At 39.2% G+C, this 7,762-nt stretch overlaps 1 long non-coding RNA gene across 1 annotated transcript; it reads left to right on the top strand.

Annotated features, from left to right (window-relative positions):
* The first annotated feature begins 300 nt into the window (after positions 1-300).
* Positions 301-3,450, top strand: LOC110368565. Its single transcript, XR_004932207.1, has 5 exons — positions 301-455; positions 792-861; positions 1,311-1,410; positions 3,008-3,318; positions 3,404-3,450. It is a non-coding gene; the product is annotated as an uncharacterized LOC110368565 (long non-coding RNA).
* The last annotated feature ends 4,312 nt before the right edge of the window (positions 3,451-7,762 follow it).

Below are 7,762 nucleotides of genomic sequence, written 5' to 3'. Positions count from 1 at the left end.
AGTTCCTTTAAATCAAGATTAAAAACACATTTGTTTAAAATTGCCTTTGACTGTTCTGGTTAAACAGTTTTACTGTTTTTAATGTTCTTTTTTGTTACTACATTCTATCCCTACTTGCTTTTATTCTATTTTCTATCTACATTTTATTATTTTGGTATATCTTAATCATGTAAAGCACTTTGTATTGTCTTGTACTGAATTGTGCTATATAAATAAATTTGCCTTGCCTTGCCTTTGCCTTGCCATATTAAAAAGTTATCCGTCTGTGTTTTGTTCTGCTGAAGCTCTGCAGCCTGTTTAGATGTCTTTAGATTTTATTCTTGACTCCTTCCTGGTATAGGGAGGTAAAAAGTCAAAGGTCAGATGCTCCCAGTTGCAGCTTCGCCACTGAGTTCATGTGGAAGATTTGTCTTCATTATTTTGTTCTGATTGTTTGTCTTGCCTTGGGGTTCCAGGTGAATTTCATTCTTCTTTTTGTTCTCTTTGTGTTTATTTGACTTGAACGGACTTTGCACAGATGAGCGAACAGACAATCAGACAATAGGGGCCCCCCCCCTCCCCTCCTTGGGATCAAAGAACAAGCCTGAATAAGACAAAAATAATCACAAATGGGTTTTGTGTCTTTGGATCTGTTGTTTTGTCTCATTTCTCGTTAGGTTGAAAAGCCTGTTTTGCACAGTCTGCGCTTATTGTTTTTTCTTCTTCCTCTTAGTGTATTTGTTCATTTTAGTCATGTAGGGGTAGTTTTGCATCTGTTTCCTGTTTAAATGTTTTTTTTTTTGCCTGTTTAGATGGTGTGGTCTGCGGTCAGAAGTTCCTCTTACCCAGACACTTAAACTTCCTCTCAGAGGGGAGGCACAGGTAAAATCTGTAGCTAATGTCTTTGCACAATAATTACACCATGAATTTCTTTCTCTGCACACGTCTCAAAGGCGACCTTCTGTGACGTTCTACATGGTGGCCATCATTCACCACCCACATTAGAAACTAAAGACCACATTCATTACAATCCATTTATCTCATTCAAATTAAGGAAATTGCTACAAACTTCAAAACAATTGTTCCTGGCTAGTTTAAATTGGAGCTATTCTCACTTGCTGTAGCAGTGAGCTGTCCCATTTAAGGCGTCTGATTATTTTTCTGAAGCACGTTTTAAACTCAACATACCATAAAACATGAAATGCACAGCTAAACTTTGTTTGCAAACATCATTAGAATTTACTGACTGGCTGAAAAATCTTTATTTAACTTCAAGGAATTGCATGAATTAAAAAAATATACAATTGAATCGCTTGTCGCTTTGGTTTCAGTACAAACTGTTGCAGGAGGACGATCCAGTCTTCCCTGCTGATGGGATTCTGCGTAAGATCTCCATATTCGCTATACTGCACAGGAAGCCAGTCTGACAAGGTGGATTTTATCTTGTTTTTATCAAATTAGAATAGCATGGAACATTTATTTTAAAAAAAATCAAGAAGCTTTATTGTTATTATGTGTTGCCATAATTACATTTTTTATGAGACAGACACCGGCTCAGAATGCACATAATTAGAGATAACACGCAGACACAACAAGACATATTCATTCCATTTCCATCTTTAAAAAAAACTGTTATATATATATATATATATATCAACCTATTCCAAGGAGACACTTCGGTAACAATGTGCTGGCTTCCCCACTCGGGTAGACCTGGTTAATGGTGGCAGATAGCCGCTCACACTGAGCCTGGTTCTGGTTCTGCTGGAGGTTCTCTTCCCTGTTAAAGGGGAGTTTTCCTCTCCACTGTCGCTTCATGCATGCTCAGTATGAGGGATTGCTGCAAAGCCATCAACAATGCAGACGACTGTCCACTGTGGCTCTACGCTCTTTCAGGAGGAGTGAATGCTGCTTGGAGAGACTTGATGCAACCTGCTGGGTTTCCTTAGATAGGAAACTTTCTCACCAACCTGTCTTGGCAGAAATGACTTTAAAGTGCCTTGTTGATTGGTGCCATGTAAATAAACTGAAGTGAATTACTAAAATAAATTACATTTCAGATATGTAAATTAGTTTAGAAGGATCTTTATTGAGTGCTTTCAACGGTAGGAGTGGGTTACAGATTTCAGAAGCAAGATGTAGCAATGATTTAACTTAGCTTTCATTGGTTGTAGTGAAAAATTATTTTACGTTTGGTCGTTATGCTAAAACTCTTCTTATCTCTTTTCATCTCTGTAAATATAGACATGGAGCACAACGACTGAGTTTTACGGTTGAATTTCAGGGGTGCAGCCAAGACCCTGGAACCAGCTGATTATATTCCTGTCTGACCAATGGGCTGCAAGGCTGTCTTTTGTAATTTTAGGCTGTTTTATACGGAGAGCTCAGTTTAAGTGATATTTTTTTCCAGGTCGTGATAATTTGTGAGCACGTTTTCCTTAGATTGAGCCCTCGGTAGATCGAGATCTCAAATATACTATAACGTGCTCATGTTTACATGTGTCAAGACAATATTGAGTGCACGTTTTACATATTGTGGCCACGTTTAAGTAGATTGTGCACACAATGTTCTATAACCATGTTCACTAAATTGTGCCCTCGTTTTACTGCTCAATTTAGTAAAATGAGCTCACAATATAGTTAAACGAGAGCACAATTTAGTTAAACGAGCGCACATTCTCTCAACATGCAAAACATTTTGCGATGACCTCTCTAGGGCTCCATAGTTTTAAAATGTAACTTAAAAAATAAATAGGAAATAGGTTTAATATTTATCTAACAACACAAAATAAATTCATAAAATGAATGCTCTGAGTTCATGATGTACTGTTGGGGCTACAAAAAAAAAAACATTTTTTGATAAGTGCTTCATTCTTAACCAAACAACTTTTGTTGAACTCTATCTCTAAATATGACATCTGTGCTTTCTGGAGCTTTGTAGACGAAGCTTCTCGTAGTTTTGTGAAAAAGGAAATAACACATCAAACAAAGCGAAGAGCTGTTTGTTCTGTGCTTCTTTTTCCTCAAGGCTTCGTAAACCTGAAAAACAATAGAGAAGCGGGTCGTTTGATCCCATCCCTCCACCCAGCGTCTGCCGGCACCGCGTGTGTGTTTATGGAGGGAAGCAAGAACCGGAGCTCACCTATGGTCACGTTCCCCTTTTCACAGCAGAGACGTGAGTTTGTTGTGCTGCGCTTACTTTTTTCATCTGGATTTCCCTCTCAGAGCCTTCATCGACGGCTGGGAGACAGAGTGTGGGAACAATGAGACCAGAATAAGGTCCGGACAAAAAGGGGCCCTGAATCCCAGTGTCACGTTCATGTGAACAGTCAGAAAAATGTACATTCAGAAACGTTGCATTTTTAGTTAGCAACAGATTCGACTTCTTTTGCAAAAAATATTTTCTTGACATTTTTTTTTCCAGTGGGATCAACCATCTGGTAAAGAAACAGCAAAGACCAAAGTCTTCCCCAAAAGAAAACATAAATGCTACAGTTGACCACATGGAAAAGGGTTGCTGGAGGAGGCAACTATGACACACGCCAAGCACGGTGGTGGCAGCATCATGCTTTGGGTGTTCCACTGCCAGTCATAACAATAAATGGAATGGAATAAAAAACGTTATTTTTTTAACTGGGACACAAAATCAATTAAAGCTTCACCCAGAAACACGACAAAACAACTGAAAACATCCAACTTTATGAATTTATTTTTTGCTTCAGGTTTACAATATTGTTCCTTAGATGCTTGGTTCTGATTCCCTCAACCTAAACTCCTCCTGTGGTGGATCAGGTGCAAATGTGTGATTTGATTAATAAAATGAGAGCTCATGTGTGGGTTTGGTGATTATGATTGGTTCCTAAATGCATCACCGTGGCTTGTCAGCAAGTTTATTTGCTGGAACTCTGTAGATGCACAAACAATGATTAATTACTCCAAAGCACGGCAACAATGAAGGATTATATTAGGCGCAACGTGAAAAGCGCAGATTTTTTTTTGGGCCCCATAATCGCTTTATAAATTCAAATCACCACATGTGGCCCCGACCACACGCCTTAGTATTTTGAGAAAATGTGAAAAATTCTTTTTCATTATATCAAGATAATTAGATAAGAGTTATTGACAGTAGGGGCAGCCATTCATGTCCAACATTTATAAACTGTCTAAATCTAATTCTGGAGGGAATCGAGTAAATCTGTAAACATCAAAGAGAACAATCCTTTACCGTCCCACAGTGGGAAAATCCAGGTGTGCCAGCAACCAAGTAAGGAGAAACATTCACAGTGGAAAGAAATACTGTAGAGTTATTTAAACATTTCGTCCTCAGATTAAAAGAAATGTGCAGCTACAAACATCAAGTTTGTTCTTCCAGCTCTTGTTAAAATAATGACAGTTGCAGTTTATTCCACAGGATTATTGTTTCTCTGGAAAACCTTGCTGTCGTTGCAGCTCTGAAATGTTTAAGTGAAACGTCTCGAAGCTCTGAGGCTACGTTTCCTTTCTGTTGTTTAGCTCAAATATCAGAATCTTGAGCCTTAGCACGAGACGGATGAACGGACCCTGGTTCAGCCGGCTTCCACCTCCCTGCTGCTGCGAATGCTTTGGATGTTTGACAGGATTAAGATTATTGCGAGCATTTTCTGCTTTCCGACGCCACAACAACTTGCAGGCAGAATGCTTTCATGTTATCTTTCATTGCATCAAGGAATTTCTGTCTGAACGGTTCATATACTCTATAGTCTAAATATGGAGATGCCGTCTTTCAATGCATTCGTTCACTCTCGGGTACACCAGACACACTGAGACATCGTCACAGCGTGGTGAACAGAACCCGTTCAGCTCCCAGTTTTCTGTAAAAGTGGAGACTTTAGGCCACACATTGTGTGTCTACAGCTGGGAAAAAGGGAACAAGTGGGAAGCAGGAACTTCCAAACACTCGAAAATCTGCTGAGGATGCTGTTGGGCTGGGTCGTCAGCACTTTTCTCTGTGCAGGATTGTAACAAAAGCACGAGAAGGCAGAGCAAGGAAGAGAAAAAAACACTAGAGAAACAAAGCAGACGACCTCAAGTCCTTCTGTCTGCACTGAAGAAGCCAAAGAAGAGAGAAACGTGATAGAGACAAAACAGAAACCAAGCAAACTGTGCAGTTTGCCGGCAGCAGCGACACAGATTTCACGTAAATGCAGAGATTCTGCAGACAGCAGGTTTTCCAGCATCTCTGCATCTCTTCCACACGTTTGAATCACAGTGTGGAAGAAAAGCACATTTCCTGCATGTAAGAAAAGACATAAATGTTAAAACACATCAATAAAAAGGAAAATGTCATAGTAAAAAAAAAGAAACAAACCTTTTTGCTCACTTTAGGGTCAACTGGCACCAAATCAACGCTTCTTTATTCAGTCTGCTCAACATGGGACTGACGACTGTTGTCTGCTACTAATGATGATCAGCATCAGCACTTATTTGCTAATTATGACAGTTTTAAAAGTTGACATGAACAATTTTGATGGTATTTGAGAATGTAAAGTTTTTCAACTTAGAATAGGTTGTTTTTTAAATCAAACCTCAGCTTTTTGTACTGAACAAAGCTCAATTAAATTTTATTTATTAAGCACCAACTGACCACGCGTCATCTCAAAGCACTTTACGAAGTCGTTCCCCTCCATTTTGAGTTCTCAGGCTGCATCTGAAACCTTTTAATAATAGTCTTTCATGAGGTCAACAGTCAGAACTCTTTTATGGGGAGGAAAGGAGCTTCAGACTGCTGTGCTGATTTCATACAGCCTTTAACTCTGACGTCATTAAGCGACGGAAACACACATGGATGATTCTAGTCAAATCCGGGCCTACAGCCTTCCAGAAAATGAACTGCAAAGTGCACAACCTCTTCTCTCCGGACATTTCCCTTAGTTTCCGTGAGGACGCCTCTGCTTATACGTCATGTTACACAAAGGATTGTGGGATTCCTCAGCGCTGGTAAGGCAGATTGTGAGCTCCCTATGCTAAAGGAGCTATGATAGGAAGCATACAGTCTTTACCAATTAGACCTTTTGGGACGCAGCCAAGCTCTAATTGGTAAGGACTCTCCAGCCAAAGCTGGAGTGCATCAGCGGTCGCCATGATAAGTGCTGTCCGAATAGTGCAGGAAGGAAGGAGGTAGGAAAGGAGCCTGTATGCTTCCTATCATAGAGCACCACCATCTCTGTGTTGCAAGCCACACTCTTCAGATTGTTTTTTATAGAAAATGTAGAAAGCCTTTTTCTTTACACCTACTTTGTGTTTGCAGTTGCACCCGGACCAAATGTGGACATTTCAAGGAGTATGATAACGTTTCAGATCTTATTGTATTGAGATTTAAAGCTGAAGAAAATCAACTTCAGGTGAAAAGCAGCAGAAATCCAGTGAGACAGGCAGTCGGTAAAAGTGCACGCTCCTTATTCTCCGTATTACGTGACGTTCATGCATTTCTACAGCAAACATCTGGTTGTTCAGGTGTCCTTCTGCATGATCCTCCACGTATCTGAGCTGTTTTTAATTCGTCTCTGCCAGCAGATGCTGGTCAGACCGATCCCGTATTTACACAGTGCTCCTGGCAGCACATCCATGGTTCTGCAGGACAGGAACCGAACCCAGAGCTCTGACGGCTGAGTTATCATCCAACAATCAGCCAGCCTTGGGCTATTAACAAAATAAATGATTAGCTTTTTTTTTTTTAAATCACTAAGTTATTATTCTGCAGATTCTTTGGATCTGGACATGATCATTATTGAAGCACAGGTGCTGATCCGAAAACAAAAACCATAGACATTCACTCTAGTAAATGACAATAATCTTATTCATGCTGCGCCAACAGTAACAGGCTAAACTGGGTCAGACTTTGAAAATCAAACCACAGAGGGATAGAAAACTCACCGCTTCAGTCCGTTTCTCTGTAATAAGCATCGCCAGCTCATCTGCTGGTGCTGCATTTCCTTACACTGTAATGAATTACAATTAAATAATTTAGGGATGTTAAATCGGCCTTCCTGTTTAACTGATTTGCAAACTGTGCTGCAGTACAACCCCGATTTACGTTTACATATTTGGTGATTAAGAATGGATGGATTTCAGTTTGTTTTCCTTTTAAATGCATGTATGTATGTCCAGAGGTGGTAACTAGTTACATTTACTTGAGTATTTTAACAGGATGTCCTTTTAGGAGTAGCTTTATTGCACTTTACTTTTATACTTTATGGCATAACTAGTATCGCTACTCTTGAGTAAAATTTCTGGCTACTCTACCTGCTGTGAGTTACTTCACAAATAAAGAACTGACTTATTTTAAGTAAAAATGCACCAGAGAGACAAAAATCTAGAGTTTGTTAAAGTGAGACTTCTCATTTATACACAAGCTTTTTATTTTCTATCTGCTGAGCTCATTGAGGTCAGATGAACGTTCAGTAAACAGTAGATAATTCCTTACATAATTAACATAACATGTAACATACTGTACATAAGTTAACTGCTGTATTACTTTCAACCTTAATGTTGGTAGACAATTATTTAGAAAAGTTTCTAACTCCTGAATTTGTTGTTTTGTATTTACATTTTTCTTTGTATAGTTTTCATTTTCATCTTTAAAATACCAGAATTTGCAGCAGATCCAACTATTCATCCAGACAACAGTGACGTTTTAAAAAAAAGTTTATTGAAAAGGATGAGTAGTTGTAGACAGAGCAGGGTCTGATCTGATTGGATGGGGACAGATGGCTGTATTAAATCACCAGTTATGATTAGTTACTCA

Source organism: Fundulus heteroclitus, chromosome 2 (assembly GCF_011125445.2).
Source record: "Fundulus heteroclitus isolate FHET01 chromosome 2, MU-UCD_Fhet_4.1, whole genome shotgun sequence".
Taxonomy (NCBI): domain Eukaryota; kingdom Metazoa; phylum Chordata; class Actinopteri; order Cyprinodontiformes; family Fundulidae; genus Fundulus; species Fundulus heteroclitus.
This window is presented reverse-complemented; position numbering and strand designations above follow the sequence as displayed.